At 42.4% G+C, this 21,111-nt stretch overlaps 1 protein-coding gene across 14 annotated transcripts in view; it reads right to left on the minus strand.

Moving 5' to 3' along the window:
• myo9aa (myosin IXAa) overlaps positions 1-21,111 on the minus strand; it is a 110,471-nt gene that overhangs the window by 88,787 nt on the left and 573 nt on the right. The gene's annotated exons all lie outside the window — the stretch shown is intronic.

Below are 21,111 nucleotides of genomic sequence, written 5' to 3' on the forward strand. Positions count from 1 at the left end.
TATCTATTGATAATGTATTCATTGATTATATAATTTATTGATAATTAGGTCTTAAAATGTTAAAATAGAAGATTCATGTACCCAAAATGCTAAGAAATTGACTTAATTTATTGAAGATATAGAACAATTAGAAGACTCTTTGCAGTCTTTACTCTGAACACGGTGTTAGGCGCATGTTTGGAGGTTCCCTCCGACAGGAAACCAAAGAGAAGTTCAACCATGTGACTCACACTCTTCAATAGCTACCATTGTTGCAGACGAGTGAAGGATCAAGTTTGGTCAGCTTTCTGTGAAGTCATCTTTCTGAGAAGCTGTGTGTGTCATCAGGGCTGAGCTCAAGTGTTCAGGGCTCATAATGTTGTGGTGGCTTTTATTAGGCCTTCAGCCACAGTTACAGTCAGGTGTGTGAGCTGGCACTGAACCGACAACTCTCACGTTTGCTCTACACGTTTCTGTGGGTTGACCTGTGAATCTGACAGCTCCGGTGCTAAATTTAGCTGCTGTGTTACTTTTTTATTGGCTATATGTCACAGGATCACACTGCTTCTTACTTTTGAACACCTTGGTTCTGTAAATTAAATGTTTGCAATCAAGTGCTGATGAAAGCCACAGTTCAGATTTTTGACTTGATGAGGTTTACAGCTGATGACAATCAGTCCTAAAGCAGCATTTACTTCCTTTTTCTTTAACCATAATCATCCTCTGACACCATCTGCTCACAGCTTAACATTCACAATTAACTACCAGAACCATTTCTGTAAACTGACAAAGTTCATGCAAACAAGAACATGTTTCATACCATTTTCATCAAATAAAGTGTAGTATATAGAAATAAAACTGACAAGTAACAACCAGTTGAGACAGTAATGTTACATGTTATAACCCAGGAATGTTATTTGGATGCACCTTTTATTAATCTTTCAATTTAGGTATGAAAATAACACAATGCATCGTTGATCAGCTGGTCAGCTCTACTGGGTGTGTTCATAATTGGGAAGCAGTTACATGTGCTCAGCCCTTCAGGTTCTCGTCTCAGGTGAACGACATAAAGACAGGTGTGTCATCTGGTATTTACTAGTTTTATGACATTCATAAAACATGTTTGGCCGTTTTAATAGTACAACTCTATAATGGAAAGAGCTCAGAGCTCATGTTTCCACACCTTGTCTGTGTGCTTGGCAACAACTTGAGCTGGTGCCAACTAATAATCTCTCTGATTCCATCTCTAGACAATAAAGTGATTAAACCATAAGTAGTATCCTACTGGTCATGAAATTAACTGTTATTGATGCAACAGGTTTGAGGATTTAATTGCTGACTGGTGTCCTCTGAATACCTTTTTTATATGGAAGGTATTTTGCAATACTCTAACAAAAGGGTTTGATTACAAGAGAATGTGCAGAGTGAATTGGTGTCCATCTGTGACACATGTGGGAAGGAAGGTGCTAATTATGGCAGCGCAGATAAACACTCAGATAAGGCCCACGGAGCCAGACTATGTCATGCAGTATACATACCACACAGAGACTCACTTCCCTGCTTTTAATAGGGCTTCACAAACAGGCACCCCCCCCCCTCACTGTTACAGAGGAAATTACACTGCAGAAATAAAACACATGCAGGACAAGCAGTTGTAAAACCAACTGTAAAGAAAAAGGGACGGGCCTGAGCTACTCGTGAACACCAACACTGAAACTTTATGAAGAATGTGCTTTGATTTGTCACATGCAGGATAAAAGAGGATAAAAGACAGTTAATAAAACAACGCCTGCAGAAATTACAGTAAAGAAGTTTAGTGTTCAGAACTTATGAGGATGTGTTGAGAATAAGTGTTTGATATGTAGTCTGAGGGGAGTCGCAGAGGCTGATGAACAGCAGTCTGCTGTCTGCGGCCTGAGCAGTTCCATGATCTAACTTCCCTCCTGGCTGTTTTTCAAAAGATCCATAATAAACTCAGGTAGGTCAGAACCGTTAACAAAGTTCAAAGTTTTTCAATCCATCAGAATCATATGCCTCCAAGCCAATCAATTCTCTTTAATCAATGTGTAAGGAATGTTTTTCTGACAGTTGTACCTACGTGAGGAAACTAAAGTAAGTCATAGTGACGAGTACAAACAAACATTGCGCGGCTAAATTTCACTTGTGAGGATTAGGGTGTAAGGGTTAGAGTTAGGTGATTTTGGTGACACTACACTGAATATTAGTGAAGGTGTTGAATATTTCTCCCAATAGAAATTCCCCAAAAGCACATCTTTTCTAAGCAAATTGTTGTAGAATAACCAGCGGGAGACCACTGATGTGTGGAGTGATTTTGGTGACACTACAGTGAATAATAGTGAAGTTATTGAATATTTTTTGTAGTATCTCTTTTTCGGTGTTGCACTTTGTAGACGGTTCCGGCGCCCTCGTCTCACAGACAGCTGACCATAGAGACCAATGTTATTTGTCCAGCCCGGAGGACCACTCGTTTAGATGAAAATGCACTTGTAGCTCGTTGTCTACCTTACTACGGTAGGAAAGGGTCGTCATTTGTGTTTTAACAATGCTTCGCTGATGAGTTATTGATCTGGGAAGTTCGAATCTGTGAATATATTTCCAACTTTACTGAACTAAATCCTATGTCAGTTACGTATCATATCAAAACCGGCCTAGCTCGCTTGTTTAACCTGTGCTGTAGGTTCAGGCTTTCACGTGAGATCATTGCTGTGATGATCAGAGACCACTGTGCACTCCAGTGGCTGTAATTCAAGGCAAGCCCACTACACTGCACTGGCGCTTTTTACATGGAACTTGAACAGGGCCAGGGGCACAAAGGCCACTGTGGCTGTATAATGACTTTTTTTCCCACGGGGCATCAAGGCCAAAGTGTGGGGCCATGGTGAAATTCCCACCCAGACAGACACTACATTAAAGACAGCACCGGGTACATGTTTAGAACTGAATCAGAAAAAGCAACATGGGCTTCATTTTGTGGAACGCTGCATGTTTGGTGCTCTTCCCTTCGAGTCCCCCTTCTTCCAACCAGCAGCCATCCTTTACCAAAGACAAACATCCTGCTATAAAAACATCAGCACCACACAGGCAGGAAATAACAAGGGAATCAAAAAAGGAATTGGGCTCATAAAGAGAATTGATGATGGCATTCGTAGCAAGAACATCTTAGCAATTATCATTCCTAATTCGGCTCAGTGTGGAAATACAGGAGGGACGGTGTGCCTGGTTGAGATGCAGCATTTATGTGCCACAATCAAAATGACCGTTCTTGGGGCGCTGTTTATTTCAGTTGGTAGAGTGGGCGTCCCATGTGCAGAGGCTCTGTCCTCGCTGCGGCAGCCCCAGGTTGGAGTCCCGGCCTGGGTGCCCTTTGCCGTGTGTCACTCCCCCTCTCTCTCATCCTGTTTCCTGTCATTTCTCCCAGCTGTTCTACCAATAAAGCCGATAAAAGGCCAACAAAAATATATATAAAAAAAATAAACGACCATTCTTGACATCATCATCAACAGAACAAGACAGTTGTCAATAAGAACAACTTCATTCAGGGTACAACTGTCTGTCCCACTCCTTGTTACATGTTGACTGAAGTACACAGTTTCTTTGTGATGAAGGTTGTTTCCTCAGTACTTTCAGATGTATTCAATGGACACGACCTGCGACTGAAGAAGTCGTAGCCCCAGCTGCGGCATGAAAGGAACAGAGGGGTCAGCTGATTGATGTGGCAGTGAACGTGCCATACGAGCACCAACACGCTCCACGAACACACATAATTACAGGTCACCATTCTTTGGCCCTGAATGTATCAATGTGTAACACAACTCTGCAGCGGCCAACAGAAATAGTTCACCTTCAGCCTTGAGCCCTGCGAGCAGCCTTGACCTTTCTTGACTCAGAAAGGCAGAAAGCTACAATCCTCCAGCTCGTTTGACTCTGTGAAGGCTACACAAGGAGCGGCTAGTTCATCTGTTGATTGATGAACGTTAAACAAAACAGTATTTAAAGTCCCAGATGATTACAGAAGATTGTGGATCTCTGTTGTGTAGCTCTCCATCTGAAGACCTCACTTAAACTCTGACACTGTTACACAGTTTCATTTGGAGAAGTTTAGGAAACCAGTTTTGGGTCATACCAAGGAGGCCGTCCACAGTGACTGGTTGACAGAGGTCAACTTTCTTTCCAGACTTTGTGGTAAATTGACTGTAACATGAGGATATGGCACAGCGTCCTACTGTAACCTCTCCCTGTATTTAACTCTCTGGTGAACGGCCATGTTTGACGCTAATTTGGGTCAATGGAAAACGAGGAGCGCAGGATGCCAACACTGCAGTCAGCGTCTTTAACATCTCGGTTTTGGGGTTTTGTGAAAATTGCAGTTAATACATGCAAATGCTTCCTCAGAGCGCCCATGTGTAGACTGTGCTCACCGCTCCAGAACCAGGACTTTATTTTGTGGAATGACGGCACCAGCAGATTTGCTAACACAGGACATATTTCCCTCAGAGCAGCTAATTGGTGCTTTGAGTGTCTGAAAGTAGTTTTATATCCTCAGATGATTCTTTAAAGTGATTGTGACAACTATGACTGTGAGGAATGAAAACAATTACCACATTCCCCGATCTAACAACAGAACTAGAGATGTCCTAAACCAATCCTTCGTATCCTCTCTCTCTGCTGAACGCTGCTTTGTTTTTCCCACCTCACCCTGCTGATGAAGCAGCACTGCTGTCCTTCACACATCATTGAGACAGACAGGTGTGTCACTCTCTTCTGACACACCGGACTGCATTCAATCATTAACTGCAACTGTAAAATGTCCAGCTCAGGTATGTAACTTGTCAAAATCTAAAAGGGTGGTACAGCATCATTGTTGGATTTCTCTGAAATGGTATAAAAAATCCAGCATCTCTTGCAGATATAATTTCGTATTCGTAATTCAAGCTGATTAACTCATTAGTTTCAGACCAGGACAGAGATGACAACTCTTAAAGGACAGCAGTGAAGAAACTACATGAAATAAAAAGTAATAAATTCAGTACTCTTTATCAGCAGACACACAATACTTAAGACTTGGATCGTGATCGGGGTAGTCTGACTCTGACTCTGGACTGTAGGAGGACAGCACAGACGCACCACACTGACATCAAAGATCCAGCGGTGATGAGGGCAGACCGTTGTGTAGCCACAGCCAAAGATGTGCACTTGAATGCACCGCAAAGACTATAGCCGACGGCCAACTAGCTTGTACGTTCTGCACCTGCATGAGAGGAAATACCTCTCCTTACCACCAAGCAATGGTAGTTTGAATTTGTTGCTCAAAAAAAGGGAAACCAGAAGGCTGAGGTCAAACCAAAGGTGTGATAAAGCCGTGTTTTTTCACACCTCATACTTTCCACTACTCACTGCGAATATGTCAGATAAAAAGCTGCAAGTCATACTGGCAAAGAGGAGGAGGTTAAAAGTAAGGAGACAACAGGCTGAATGGGGGAAATCATGGATACTTTCTCACCTACGGGCTCCGCCGCGGATTCTACTTGTTTAGCGAGGTCAAACAGATGCTGCAAAGGGCCGACAACGCCTGACACACCGGCAAACAAGAGCCACAGACACTCATCAAGCCTGGTGTGACAGGGACCGGATCCTGCTGGTGACCACTGGCAGCAACATACACACTAAACATGGCAAGAATTGGGGCCACTTGATGGGGACATTACTCAACAACAATCTAGTTAGTCTGGTCTTCTTAGCCTCTTCATGAAAACTTTTTCTCAGATGAAATGATCAAACCTGAAAATAAAATGTGGACGTGGATCAGATATCTAGAGGAGGGGCCTCTCTTCAAGCCTCTGTTAAATCCTTCAAAATAAACACAAAATTCAAAAAGGCAGTCACTTTGGTTAAATTTGAGCAACACTGAAGCTAGAGCCGGTGACGAGGACATGTGTGTGAGGAAGTGTCTGTCACTAGAGAATATGATAAAATAAGCTTCACACGACGAGCCTATAACAATTAGAGAGGCATTACCTGAAAATAAACACATAAATAAATGTCTAATATCTAGTAGAGCTAGATCTACCAATCTGATTAACCAGCAGAGGGATGAGTCAAGGTGAATTTAAGGGAGTGGAGGTGAACACATCTGAAGACTTGTTTTTCTTTCTCGTGCACTGACAGTAATGAAGTTACGAGGCCTGCAGTGACACACGGACATGTAGCTACCTCTGAAGCATGTTGTCAACTCACTCACACGACTCTCAAGTCTCTCTGCCTCTCTAACTACTAATGACTGGGAAGTGGTGGCGAGGGCGTGGAACTTGAGATCAGACCAAAATATGTAGAGCGCCAGCGAGGGTGAGAAAAGAGAAAGTGAGCCGAGAAGTAATAGAGACAGACGGAGAGGGTGAAATGAGAAAATGGGGGGAGAAGAGACAGAAGAGAAGAGAGGATGTCGGTTTCCTGAAATCTGAGCTGTGGGAAAGTGAGAGCCAACCGTCCTGTTTCTGTCCTGAACTCATTATTGATACAGTTCATCCATCATTTCAACAACAATGCGTGTCTTCATAGCTGAGAGTTAACGAGCAGTAAAGTCCAGGAAACACAGAAGACCTCCCATCCAATGTCACCACAAAGGTTCACTTAAACACAAACAACAATCACACGGTCGTCGTACATCACGGAGGAATTCTTCTCAATGACCGGCAGCTTCATCTGTTTTGCATCCAGACACATTTCAAACCACATGACAGATAACAAGGTTATCGCTATTGATTTGGGTTTTATCATAAACTTTAAAAAGGATTTACATTGGTGATTTTGACGCCGCATGTAAGACTGAAATGACAAGTCTGTTTCTGGTCGTAGCCCTTATAACATGCACTTTACATCCCAGTAAACCATTCTGCAGATCAATCCACTGGGTTTTAGCTTGTTAGATGTAGCCACTGGTTTCAATCATTCATGTTCTCATCAATTCTTTGAGCTCTGGTGCAGACTGACGGAGGTGGGTAAAGTTGTGTAAGAGTACGGCTACATTTTAAAAACTATTTCTCAAGAAGAAGTTAAATTAGTCATCAAAAATGATACGTCATTATTAACAATTAGCGTTAACGGGATAACAAAGCTTCAGCAGACCTGGGACCAGCTGACCACCGGCCTCTTAACAGAATATGCCTCAATTCAAAAGATAATGAATAGAAGAATTGCAAAAATAACAATGTGTCATCAAACAATATACTCATCTAACAGGAAAAGTATGCCTGGTTACTACCCACCTCTGCTGAATGATTAGAAGCAGCACATTAACTTACACTGCTCATGTAACATCAACACAGCCAACTCACGCAGTCTACCGATTGATTTTACAGAAATGAAATGCTGAATGGAAGTCAATGGCTGTGTCTGGTAGGTTATTAACGTAGGCTCAAAAAAATCAATCAAGTGATAAACCACAACATATTATTCTTTGTGCTGCTGGTATTCCAGGTGACAGGCAGTGAGACACCTGAGTCAGTGAGAAGGGAGCTGGACTGGAACAAGTCCATGCTGGAGTCAACGTCCACACCGTAATTAAAAATGACTGAAGGCCTCTCAGACCCGCCTGAATCAAGTGCTCGGCCTTCACCACCTCCCTCCACATTCTTCTGACCGAACACCAACAGGGGACACAAAAATGTGACACACGAGGAAGAGTCGAGTGTGTTTGTGTGCCAAGTTAACTGACTTCACTGTGCAGAAGCTTTTATTGTTATTGGAGAGATCAGAGGGAGAAAAGAGAGGAGGGAAATTAATACAACACTCCAAGCACACACAAGCTCCAAAAACAACATTGTCACCAAATAAAAATACTTTGAATGCTGCTGTGTGTCTCATATCTACAGCCTGCACACACTGTGTCCTTTTTTAGTTATTTCACTGACTCAGTATTCAACGTTACAAGTTTTCATGGAAAAACGATATTGTTGCAAGTGTTTGGTAATCCAAGCTGTTTCAGTCAAAGCTTCAGTGAAGTAGTACAAGGTTAAGTCAAAAAGCTTGTAAATGACTGCAGGATTCATTCTAATGGACCCTCGTAAAAAGGGAACGAGTCAGAAAGAAACAAAAACAAGTCCAGTGTCCAGTTTTAGATGTCTCTGCTGGTAGGACGATGTTTCAGGCTGCTGTGAAGAGAAGCTGTTGTAAAGTGAAACAGGGGGAGTAAACCGCACCACTCCTCTGTTGTCGCCATGGAGAATTCCACTTCCTGTGTCCCTCCCAGGACAAAGACAGCAGCTTTGGGTGAGACAGGAAGTGTAACGTGGGGGGGCTTCAACAAAACAACACCATAACAGCCCCATCATGGTACTGTTAATATATTCCTATCAATATACACACATGTACAACAAGATGCTTTTAACAGGATATTGTGTTAAAACTTTTGAAGCCAGTAAGCTGTCATCCTTCTCAACATTAATAACATCAGCGGTAGAAGGATTTACAGTTTTGGAGAAAATCAACAATCACTACTTCACATTCAGCCAAATCTGATCAATTTGTAAGTACTCGCTGTTTATATTCACTGTTGAACAAAAGCAATAAGTGCGGTGGTGAAAGAGTGACAATGCCAGTTTTCCATCGTGTAGGGCAGAAAAAGCATTAAAAGCAATTCAGCAATGCTACACAACCAGTCATGTCACATTTCAGACAACTGCACAGTGGAGACTCAGTGTGCAGAACACACTAAAACTGTGCATTGCTAGGCCCTGTAAATGTAACTCAGCAAACACCAACATCAACGTCAATTCTCCTGTTTCCTGTGTCCAGGCGTGGCATATGAGACAGTGGAGTCAGCTGACCCTGAAACACCTGCTTGGAAACCTGCTGCCTGTCTCCAACTCTCAGCTGCTGGTCTCGTTCCAACACTCCTATCTTTGGTACATGTTAAATAAGTCCTCTTCACCTAGCACTCATTGTGGGTCAAATCTGTGCTCAGCTGAAGTACTCCAGTGCAGTTATATAAACTTGTTGCGTTGTCCATTAAACTGCAACTCACTGATTAAAGTGTTTCTATGTAAAAATGTGTATCAATCAACATTTTTTAATCCTTTTACTGTAGAGATGGTTTGGTGATGTGAAAATGTAGACCTGTCTTTCTTAATTGCCTGTTCACATCTGTTTAGCTCTGTTAGCTGCATTAGCTGTAACCCAGCCCTGTTATCTGATTTTTTCTTAGCCAAACACCATAGGATTCTGCTGCTCGCCAGATGCTAGCAGCTAACAGATAACTAGCTCTCCTGCCGATTTGTTGTTTACTAATCATAATATAGCACTATCAGGAAATAATATGGTGTGCTCCCCATCGATAGCGAGCTCACTGAGTCCTTTCAGATTTTAAACTGGCATATTTTCGTAGGGCTTGCGCTGAGTAGACTGCTCTACAGAGTCACCGATAGCAACGCCATTAATGAGAAGACACACTGTGTTATCGCTCAGGTTAGATTGTCATTTCCTTCCCAGAGGCGTCATGGGGAAGTTTCATTCATAACACATTTTCTATCATCCCCTGGACAACAAAATGTGTTTGTCTCGAGCCTTGCTAAGTATCATTAAAGGAAAAACCTTTATCCAACAGACTCCCCGCACTCCTCTCTACCAATTTTATTGAGCGGTTAAGCTACTGTAGGTGGAAAGATCGGTGTACCAGCTACAGGACGACTATTGAGGACTGGAGTAAAATGTGAAGTCTAAAACAAGGCCTTGCTCTTGGACTCCCCTCACATTTACATTTTATTGTTTTACAGAGTGGAAAAATGTTTTTCCTTTCAGACTCCAGTCTCGCTCTGGAAATATCAATATGACGCTGCACGGTCTGCGTTTGGCCAGTTGAATAGGAAAAGTACACCACCCCGCAATAAAACGGGCCAGCAAACGAAAGGCACATCATCAACAGCTGTTGTTTTAAAGGCATCATAAAGAGTTTAGGTTTAATGATTCCCTGTGAAATCATATCCAGATATGTACATGGTGACTCCAAAGTTAATGAAATCAGTATGTGTGTTTTAGAAGGAGGAACAATCAAACAGTAGAGCTGCATTTGAATCTTTGAACTGTGCCAGCTCGAGAAAAAAGGATCACACTTAAAAGCCAACTGAAACAACTGCATGACACAAAGGTATAAAGCAAAATTGTATCTGCTGCTCTAACATGAATATGAAAAACAGACAGACAGCTGATCAGTGCTGTGCAGAGCTGAAGATGCAGAGATTGAGTTAACAACGTGACGTCAGCAGATGATCATATGAAATACTGGATATGCCTGTATTAGTATTAGCACACGTCGTTTAACGTTAAACGTCAAGTAAAACGGATCGTTTGATTCAGTAATCAAATTCAGTAATCCCATGAAGCTGTGGGAGACATTAGAATGAAGTCACTTTCATATATTGGGAGATATGGCGGAGGGAGGCAGTGAGTGATAAAAAAACAAAACCTATGCTTTGAAAGCGGACAACTGGTGACACTTATGAACTTGCTAGAAAGCAGAAACTGGAAAATGAAGCACACTGCGTGTAAAGTCTGCCTGACAACTCCAAACGTTAGTAGTAGTGAACAATGAGATACATCGAGAATCAAGAATTATTGTGTGTCTGAAACATTGAATTGAATCAGGTAAATTGTAACCAAATCAAATTGTGACTCAAGTGAATTTTCACTCCTCTACTCACAGCTGGTATCTTCAAAATGTAAATGCATTAAAAAGGTAGAGCTGACATTAACTAATCGCAGATATATCAGTCTCTAAACGTAAGGCTTATTTACAGTTGTAAGTAGGCTCTGCCATAAGTGGCCTGAGTCGCAGAAACCATTTACACATATGTGCTGGTGCGTCTATGTAGCTGGTGCTGTGAACGGATTGCTAACTGAAACACACTGACCCCCTCAGCTCACAAATGTCTCTCTGGACATGCACACCCAGCTTGAACAACTTCTTTTCGACAAAGTGGCATTTGCCAGCAGGCTGCACAACACATGCAGGAGAGAAGAAATATATTCCAAGAAGAGCAGCAGCTGGCTGTTCAGGAGGGACTTCAACAGCCGAACAGGGCGGTGTCTTTACTGGGGAAACTACGGCTCATGAATCCGCATTCTGCATCTCTGTGACATGCAGTTATATTTGTAGGGATATGCCAGAGGTGAGACATGGTGTAGATTCAACAAAGAAGCATAGATTCAGCTTCGAAGTACAGAAGTGCCAGACATTTGTTTCAATGTGTCAACATTCTACTCTATCAACAACAAATAACTAGTGTGGATTTGAGGCAGTGGTCAGCGAGGTGTTGCATCCGAGAGTGGAGCTGAAAGAAGAGGAGGGAGGGAGGAGAAGAGGAAGACAGTATCATTGATCCAGATCATGCACACTCCATTTCCCCCTCAGAAAGGGAGTCTTTTGGGCCAAACGGACCCATTGAGCAGCCCCTGGCCTGGGGGAAGACAGCACTGAGGAGCAGCCAGGACGCCGGCACGTTCCTCCAGAAACATTCAACATGTGAACAACAACGTACCAACCAGAATGCAGGCTGCGTACACAAAGGTAAAGACAAATGGGCACAGTACACATCTGCATAATGAGACGGGTAACTGATATGGAGCCTGTCTGAGAACACACTCTGAGAGTACGAGAGGCTGCAAGTGCCAAAAGGACTCATCTCGTCTTTCATAGCTGAGTGGAGACGAGCAGTAATGACTGTACTGTAGCTGCTCACACTGCTCATTGCCAAGATACCTCCAGCCTTACTGTGATGAGCACAGATGTCCTCTAATGTGCACCAAGAGATCAACACTGTTTCCTATGTTGGATACCTGCGATGAGGCTGAGCATGCAGACAAAAGAAAACATCAAAAGAGTTGTTTTTCTTTTACCCTCAGGGTTCGAACAGGACTCGTCATCTACATGGTCAATTAGCTGCAGTGAATTTGATCAAATTAGCTGCCAAAGTTTTCTTTTGTGAAGTGTTGCATAACGACACGGAGGGAAGATTTCTTCCTTGAGGCCATTCAACACCTACATCAAGAGCTATTTCAAAGACATCATGACGAATCATGGAATACATGAGTGGGCACCAGCCATCAAAGGAAAATGTTATAATCCAATAGATCAGATGTAAAACTACTCTTAAGGACATGTGTACAGGTCGGTATGTGTTACATGTTATCACACTGGACTCACAGAAAGCTACTACGAACAATCAGACGTCCTCGTGTAGAGCAGAGCAGTCATTAGTGTAATCCTGTATAACAAAGCGGTTCAATCTAAAGGCCTCCTTACCTCCGCAAAGGAGGTTATGTTGTCACCTGTCTCTGTTTGTTTCTTTCTCGGTTGGTCGGTCAGAAGGATTACTCAAACACTACTAAACCGATTTCCACTGAACTTGGAGGACCGATATCAAATCCAGAATAGACCCTATTACTTTTGATGTGGATCCAGATAAAGGGCCAGAACCAGGTATTTCTTCTCGCTTTCTTTAACATTGAGAGAACATTTTATTTAACTTATCAGGGAATAACACCAGATGGATTTAAAGCTGCTACAAGGAGTTTTGTTTTGTTGACATGTTTCAGTAAAAGTTACAGTGTTAAGTATGATCGCCAGTTAAAAAAGATTTTTCTTTTGATAATTTTTTTACAGTACACTTTGTGGCTTTGACAGTAGTAACACTACCACTTTTGTCCACAGGGGTCTCCAAATCAACAAAACATTAAAGTTCCTTGTTGTAGCTTTAAGTGGCTGGTATCTGCAAGTGAGTACAAAATGGGACTGCTGACAATGGGAGGCTGTTTCACATATATTAAGGTGTTAAATTTGTGACATGGAAGCCAGTCCTGGTCCAATATTCTGCAGACACAAGTGTGATGTGGAAACACTGAGAATTAACTTTACAGTGAAGAAGAAGATGTTTGCAATGAAAACAGTGTTTCCTGTAGGTTTGTGGGAGACTTGAGTGTTTGGGGGTTGTCCCCTAATTCAGTAACATGTTTTTAATTATCATCACCATATGCTATGTGCACAAAACGGTGGAGAAGCTAGAGCAGATTATAAATCAACAAAACGTGTTAAAGAAGTCCATATTTTATATTCATCCAGCTCAGGTAGTTCACAAAACATCTTGGCTGCTTTGTAATAGAAGCAAAAGTAAAGTAAACTTTCAACTTTATATACATCTTAAGACTTTCTGGAGGGGATCACAGTTAGAGCTAAAAATATTTGTCTTTTTGTTTTTTTTGGCCATTAAACCTGTTGATGTTGCAACACTTTGATATTTTCAGATTCTCAAATCCAACTCATGAAGGCAACAGACACAGTGAGCTTCAGGAGCTGATAGTGATGACAGGTCACCATGTCTGACTCTGGGTCTAAATGTGCACCATAATGTTAAGCACATCTGTTTAGCTTATTAGGAAAAAACATGACCTGTAATTACAGGGCAGCGTTACAGTGGCTCTGCCGTCTCTTCGGAGGGTGAGGGGGGTTGGCTGCTGCCTCTCTGCCGTCAGCAGACCGCAGGCTGTTTGAAATCTGAGCCCGGTGGTGCAGTCAGAGCCGCAGTCGACACAGAGACAGACCGAGCTGCAGCGTGATGATAAAGCATGTTTGGTTGCAGGCTTCAAGGAGATGACGGAAGATGTTGGCGAGTATCTCTGAAGAGGCTGAACAGATCTTTATTATGACCTCATGGTTTGTTGCACGCCCAAAGTGAGTGGAGGGATGATGAGGGGCGACGCTCAGTAAACTGTGGTCGAATTAGAAATAAACAAGATTTAATAGGTTACAGGAGGATTCCTTCCTCAGATACGCTTTCACTCTGGATCATTAATACATGACCTCTGTGTGTTGTTTGAGTCATTCTGCAGAGAAACACATTCACCATCACGTTTCACCTCTTTTTCTCTTCATTTCCCAGAATGCCATCTGATAACTCGAGAAAAACATGCATGGTCTTGTTTTACGCAGTCAGGTTTCATGTGTTTGTGCAGACAGCAATGACAACAGCAATAGAAAACAAGAACCAAAAGTTTGTGGACCAGGAAGAATGACGGAGCCTTGAACTCAAAACTCAACATGTTCTGTGGTTTCAATGCGTTCTAGTCGACTGAGGTCACAAGCATTGATATCTCTTCGTGTTCTGCAGTTTATTTCTTCCTCTGTGGTCACCAAACATAAGCCTAGAATGTTGCCTGTTCAAAGGGGCTCCCTGCAGCTTCTTGTTGTGCTGGAAGCCGGTTGTCAGTTTATGTTAACGGGCTCCATTTCTAAACTAACGTTTGCTACTGTTGTTCTCTGTTAGCAGAGCAGAGAGAGGCGCTTAGACCAGGCGCTCCACAATGAGCATAAAGTCACATCCTTTGGACTGAAATCCACAGTCCAGCAGCATTACACAACTTCGAGTCACGTCACGATCCTCTCTCATTGGATTTTTTAACATACCAGCTAACACTAATCGTCATAAACATCAACAACTCAGAGATATTCCATTTACAGTGGCATAGAAGCAGCACATTTCCATCTTTTATAAGCTATAAACAACAAATATGATCAATGAACTGTTTGATTACAAAGTTTGTAGATTTCTCTCAACATTCATATTATATTCTTTATTTCACTATGCATCCAAAGAGAATCAGCATCGAGAACAAACCTACTTAGTCAAGTCTCTCAGAACAATAGTCCACTCTCTCTCTGAGAAGGTCACGAACAGCCCAGCTCTCCGTCTGAACCCTTGTTAAGCTCACACTGGCTCGGACTCCTCATCCTCAAAACTAGGACTTGGAGAAAAACTCATTACAGTTGGCATTTGGAGTCGACTCTAACAGCTCACCTGCTCCGTGGTGCAGCTCAGCCAGCGTGACACGGAGAGCAGAAACATTCACTGTTAAGTGTTTCTTTCAGGCTGAGTGGAGGACTCGGACATTGCGGAGGCAATAAGGACCCTCTTAATCGTCTCCATAATCGTTCAACTAGACTACTTAGTCACTGCAGTGAATGCCGCTCTGATGTGCATCAGTGGGTAATCAGGATTAATTCAGGTGGGTGCCAGAGTTAAAGGACGGGGACGTCAAAGACGGAGCAGAGTTCAGCGGAGGTGTTTACATCATTCTATCAGGATATTTTAATGATAAACAATGGTTCCTTTAACACTAGATAAGGTTCTGTTTGTTGAGACAGACCCTCAAAGAATTTCTACCATTAGGACAGAAATATTGTCATTGTCACAACATTCAGTTTTTGTCTCCGTGGTGGCTCCAGTCTCCTCATGGTCACATCACACTTCATATCAGAACCCAGATGATATATCAGTTTGCCAATTTTATGAACCAATATTGTTCTATCACGGATAAATCAGCAGCAGTGTACGTGTTGTCCGATAATGCCAATCTGAAAACTTTTTCTTAGAAATCATATTTTCAGACAACTGACACAAAGACTGTGACGGGCAGAGAACAGCTCCAACATCGACTGATTCTCTTTAATAAGAGAGAAACCTAACAGGCTGAACATCTGACCGTACTTCCACAGCTAATGGTTAGGAGTTAGAATAATCTCCCACAGTCTATATCATCTGCCCATTTACTCCACTGATAACTACAGTATAGATTAGACCGCAGAAGCATTCCAGTCATCAGGGAGCATGTCTCCTGCTGCATGTGAAATCCACCTTATCGCGGCCTGTTTGCTGTCAGTTAGCCACAACTATCTCCGCTCTTCCTCCCCTCTTGCCTCATTCTGACACAGCACAGACGACTGTATACTGACAGAATTCCTCTCAGATAAGAGCAGCAGCCGACTGTAAACTTTCTCCCTGGATGGAGAAGAATATCTGGTGTTGTTAGCACATTTTAGATCACACATTCTCTCTTAACACAACTTCTGCTCAAAATTACATTATGTAATTTTGGACAATTTTGGAAAGCAATTCCTAATGTTGGTCGGGAATCTCTGTGCAGGAACATCCCTCTATTTCTTATCAATGATCTAAACTTTAAGGAAATGAATCTAAAAAGGGTGCACAAACTATATTTCATAATCTGTCTTCCAACACTGAAGGAACTGCATTTTAAATTTACCCTTGCAATGAGTTTCTCCACATTAAAATGCATTTCCGTGTTTTGTAAAAGTCATATAGAAACAACACGCTGCTTATTTCTCCAGTGTTAACACACTAAAACCTTTCTGCTATTTGTTTCAGTAACTGTTTCAAGTGATGATTCAATTTTTGATTCTGTACATGCTGATAAACATTCAGAAGGTTTGATTAACTGTACTGCATCATCAGTCAACCTGCTTTGCTAATTTGTATTTTAAGGAATGAACAAATGCCTTTACAAATGGCATCCTGATACTTGATCAAAGAAATGTAAAAACTGTATTTAATTTGAGTCCTCTGTGTCCTCAGTGTTCATATACTGAGCATCAAGACATGTCTGCTTTATAGTTTGTAAATAAAGCAAACTGTATGCATACATAATGTCCTCTTGACCATCCTGTATCCAACACATAAGAATCAACACATCACATAGTTTCATGAGGTTTAAAGATGATATTTCGCACTGAGCATGTGTCGCTGGTTGTGACAGTGCAGCCATATGAAGCTTTAACAAGATAATCACACCTTTCACTGATAGTTATAGTGGTTCCGTGGCTGCACTGCCCTGCAAATAGACAGTATTGTGTACCATTACACAACAGCACATACCTGAGGATTAACCGCCGGCTCTGTCCTGTCTGTACCACCAGGCTGCAGGGGGCCACAGCTATTGTCACAGCTGTGTCACAACAAACAACAATTCAGAGAATCACTACTTTAGTCTCCAGTGTTTGAAAAAAGGTCACAGTCATTTTACTGATAATATTTCTGCTCTTAAAGAAGAGTAGAATCAAAAAACAGCACTTTTACACAGTAGTTCTGACACACTTACAAATCTCCTCCGCTAATTAGCAGCTGCAACACGACGACCCGGGGCACTAAACATCCTCTTCCTCAAAACGGAAGTCAAATAAGGTCGTAAGTGGGCATCTGTAACTGTAGCTTCATCTAGTTAACACAGTCCTTCAAATCATGGGCTTACTTTATCATTTAAAAGGAAAGAGAAGCTCAACGAACTGCCATCTTTGCATGACATTCAACAACTGAATAACACCAGGGAAACCTCGACAAAACCACTCAACCAAACCTTTAGAGGACAGGATCGGATTCCAGGGGATACAAAGTGAGTCTCCACACAGATCAGAACTGTTTACTGACTCCATTTCTCATCTTAAGGGATTAGTTAAAAACAACACTTTAAGCTCCTCTCACATCAACAAAATTGCAAAGAACAACACAATACACTTTCTTCTCTCCGCCTCACTCCGGCTACTGTTAGCAGCAGCGAGTTAATGAGGGGACATGCAAAACGCAGTGGAAGCTGAGCCTTTGAGGCCAAAGCCTTGCTCATATAATGGCCAGCTAAAGAAAGGGGAGCTTTGTTCGGTGCAACACAAGCAGGTTCCTCTTTAATGACTTCATGTGCATGCCAATCACTTACGCCATACAATCCCATCATGCAGCCGCAACGATTTTTTAGAGCATCCCGATCGTGTGAGCCTGCGACACATGACTGGCTGTTCTCCCCCAAACACAGGCGGAGATCTGGTTCAGCAGGTGATACATCAGGACGGGGTCATTCTTATTTTTAGATGATGTTCGAGGCGGTGGATGAGCAAGGAAACAGGGAGAGCACAAAGGGATGTTTCCTCAATGATCAAGAGAGGACAACAGCATGTTTGAAGAGGCACTGCACTTTAAACACTGTGTTTATGTCTTTGAAGAACAATGAGATGATTTGTGGGATACACGTCCTCGTAACTGTTGCAGCCTTTAGCTCCAGGCTGCTTTTCGGCACAAACTATGAACAATGATATCTATAATGCATCGGCTGAACATCACAGCTACAGCCTCTTGGTATTAGGGTCACAAAGTGCTGAGCTTTAAGCAGATAATGTGTCAAAATGTTACAAACAAAGCTAAATAGTGTGCACAATAGATTCCTCTTGTTAGGTATGACAGTAGTAGTCGAGCACAGCCAGCCTCGACACTGACACTGTGTCACTGCTGGACGAAGATCTGGATGGATCAACTCTCATTCTGCTCGTTTGTATTTCTTTAAACCAATAACAATCGTCTTGGCTGGTGCACGCAGACACAGTGCTCCTGCAAACTACTGCAGAGGGAACTTGATTTAGATAATGTTTTAGGGAGGTAAAATGGCTAAATCCTTGCAAAAGGAACGAGCTACTCAACATTCATACCATTAACGACCAGGTTAGGGTTAAGGTGATTTTCAGTGTGCAGGCTGCTCGCTCAGATATTGTTGTTGTTGTCGAATTCTGAAAAAGCTACCGCACAGACAGCAGAGGGGGAGAAGAGTGCCGATTGAAATAGTCTGCCAATGTTAGGTTTAAACCCACGATCTTATCCCAGTAAGTCAGACAAGAACAGTAGAAGTAGCAGCTAAAAGCAGAACTGGACTCAACCTGAACAACACAACTGGAGCTGCAACATGTCAATATGAAGTGAGTTTGTTTAGTCTGTAAAATGTTCAAAAATCTAAAGCCTTATATCCAACCCAGACTCCAGAACACAGACTCATTTACTGTCAGCAGCAGATTCTTACATGTATGAAGCTGGAAGCAGCAAATGTTTCATATTTCTGCTTGAAAAAAGTCAATCATCAGAACAGTTGGTGATTCATCTGCTTTAAATCAACTAACTGTAGAAGCTCTTATCCCAACGTGATGACACTTTTTGAATGAAGATGCCGTAGTAGAACACTTCTCTCAACCTAGAACAGTTTCCGCTATAAAAAGAAGTGAGCTCACACAAAGACAGAGTTTTTTAACTTCTGATGTATACTTTATGACAGGAGAGTTTAAAGTTGCAGAGGGCCGGTTGCTCTTTCTGCTGTCATCATGCTGCTCCACATTTAAAGTGTGCTGCAGTATGTATGACACACTCAGACACACAGGAGCAATCCTCTGAAGACCAGACTGTACTCAATGAACTGAAGTCTTCCTCTCTTTGGAAATCAGCTCTTCTTTACGATTCACTGAGATGGAAATACAACTGAAGCCGTCTATGACAAACTACGACAGCTGATCTTACACAATCTCGTCATATTTGCATTGCGGCTGACTAACAGGAATTGTATGTCCACAGTTTCATTCTGACAGAGATCTGCATTTGTAATAAGTCAAGTTGGACAAAAAGAAAGAACCAGACTGGCCAGATGTGAGGTCACACCCCAGGTCTGACTGGCTGACAGGACATGATGCACAAGGTGACAAAAGCTGAAGTCATTCATTGTTTCCCAGAGAAAACACTGACGGCTGAGATTCTGCATGCACAAGTTTGCGGTTTAGTCTCAGAAGGGTTAAGTATTCAAAGCAGAATTAGAAAAGGCAGATTATCTTATTCCAGCACTGCAAAATGTTCATAAACCCACAAATCTCATATAGCCGAACAGATTAGCTCCTGCAAAGGAGGTCTGAGAGCTCCCACACTAAGCTCTCAGACCTGTTTCAGTGTTTCAGGTGATATCTCCGACCACAGCTCCCTCTGATGTGATATAAAGTGAGGCCCGTCTTTTTAGAAATGGCAGACAGCGGGGGCCTGCAGGGTGTCAGATGTCGACAGGGACCAGTTGCTGGAGTCTCAGCCCGGGCCGGCTCTCATGCTACAGCAGCTGTGTCTCCTCAGACCTCACATTCCTGCAGGACAGGCCCACTTTACTCTCATCACCTGTGCTGATCTGAGGGCAGGACGCTGGGCTCTCAGCAGAACCTCACGGCTACGAGTCATTTTCTTTTTGTCCATAAATCAGGGTTTTCTTATGTTTTTGTAGCAGTGGTGGCAGCAGGTACATGTTGGTATTTGTAGGGAGGTTGACCACCATCCCAAAGCAGGAGGAAGACTCAAAAATCAACCTTTCTACTGATAGAACTAATAATGTTCCTACTGTGGGGGAAAAACTCTCCAGAATGAATGTAGAGGAAACGCTGCATATAAAAAGGACAGAGGGACATTGATCTAAAAAGGACAATTACATATTCTTTTACTCAGTTAAAAGACAAAGTTCAGTCACAGAAATCTAGGTCTAAGTCTAATCAGGGTGTAATATTATAATAACAACCTCTGTCTCCTTTCATCACACTACAAGGAACTCTTAATCAAAAGCATAAAAGAGATTTAAAGTGATGAATACAAACAGTCTTGAGGTTCATTAACAGCAGCGTCCTCTACTCAATGATATCCGGTGTTATAGTACGCAGCCCTGCTGCGTCTGATGCTCGTCCACCGGCAGCCTGAGTGCTACAGCCATGATTCAGCAGCTTCTTCACCCCATCAGACCTCCCTGTGCCATTACAGCTGCTTTGCACTCTGTATTGCCTCCGCTGCATTATAATCTGTGCTGTCTGACCTCCACTAAATAATACATGTAAACATTAACCCCACCCTGCTGCAGCCATACGCTTACCCAGCACACCAACTTCACCCTGATGAGAATGAATCAGAAACACAAGATTAATGTCTGTATCAGTTCATTAGTTACTGTTGTATGTGTCTGTTCTGTTACGTTCTCTGCCAGGCTTCGATCTATTTCTGCTGCATCATCCTTCACAAACATGTATGTTCTGCTTCGCTTTGTTTGATCCTTTTATACATGTATGTGCATTACTCCAAATGAGTCAGGGATACTGGGATATGTGTGCATATATACATGTGCAAAAGGTCGGATACATCAAGTGAAACCCTGAAATATCCCAGTATGCCTGACTCATTCTGAGTAATGTACAATAATATGCACCTGTCCAGGGACTACAGCTGAACATGAAGTCAATCTGACACATGTGCAATTTATATCATCATCCCTGACAAATACCTGAGGTAGAGCAGAACCCAGGATCCATTAGAGAGAGATAATGCACACATTGTGCGTGGCTTCAGATCTGCAGCATCAGTGTGAGTTGACATGTCACTGAGCAGCAACTCTAACTTTTTCACTCACAGCACACACGTAAACACACACACACCTCTGACTGAGCCCAATTCA

The sequence above is a fragment of the Sparus aurata genome, chromosome 4 (genome assembly GCF_900880675.1).
Source record: "Sparus aurata chromosome 4, fSpaAur1.1, whole genome shotgun sequence".
NCBI lineage: Eukaryota > Metazoa > Chordata > Actinopteri > Spariformes > Sparidae > Sparus > Sparus aurata.